The sequence below is a fragment of the Etheostoma spectabile genome, chromosome 10, assembly GCF_008692095.1.
Source record: "Etheostoma spectabile isolate EspeVRDwgs_2016 chromosome 10, UIUC_Espe_1.0, whole genome shotgun sequence".
NCBI classification, from domain to species: Eukaryota; Metazoa; Chordata; class Actinopteri; order Perciformes; family Percidae; genus Etheostoma; species Etheostoma spectabile.
This window is the reverse complement of record NC_045742.1, coordinates 12950378-12950610: the sequence shown is the minus strand read 5'-3', so window position 1 is coordinate 12950610 and position 233 is coordinate 12950378. Positions and strand designations below refer to the sequence as shown.

Sequence of the window (233 nt, the reverse complement as noted above, 5' to 3'; positions counted from 1 at the left end):
GATGCATTGTGGAAACAAGTTCTGTGGACCGATAAGGTTAAAATAGAACTTTTTGGCCGGAATGAGCAAAGGTATGTTTGGAGATGAAAGGGCAATAAAATTTCAGCAAATTTTGGACGCTAACTTGATGCCATCTGTAAAAAAGCTAAAACTAAAGAGGGGAAGGCGTCTACAAGTGGATAATGATCCTTTACACACCTCAAAATCCACGGTGGATTACATCAAGAGGCGTA

General features: G+C 39.9%; 1 protein-coding gene across 1 annotated transcript in view; it reads left to right on the top strand.

Moving 5' to 3' along the window:
* Positions 1-233, top strand: part of taf7 (TAF7 RNA polymerase II, TATA box binding protein (TBP)-associated factor) — an 11311-nt gene that overhangs the window by 9187 nt on the left and 1891 nt on the right. The window lies entirely within an intron of this gene.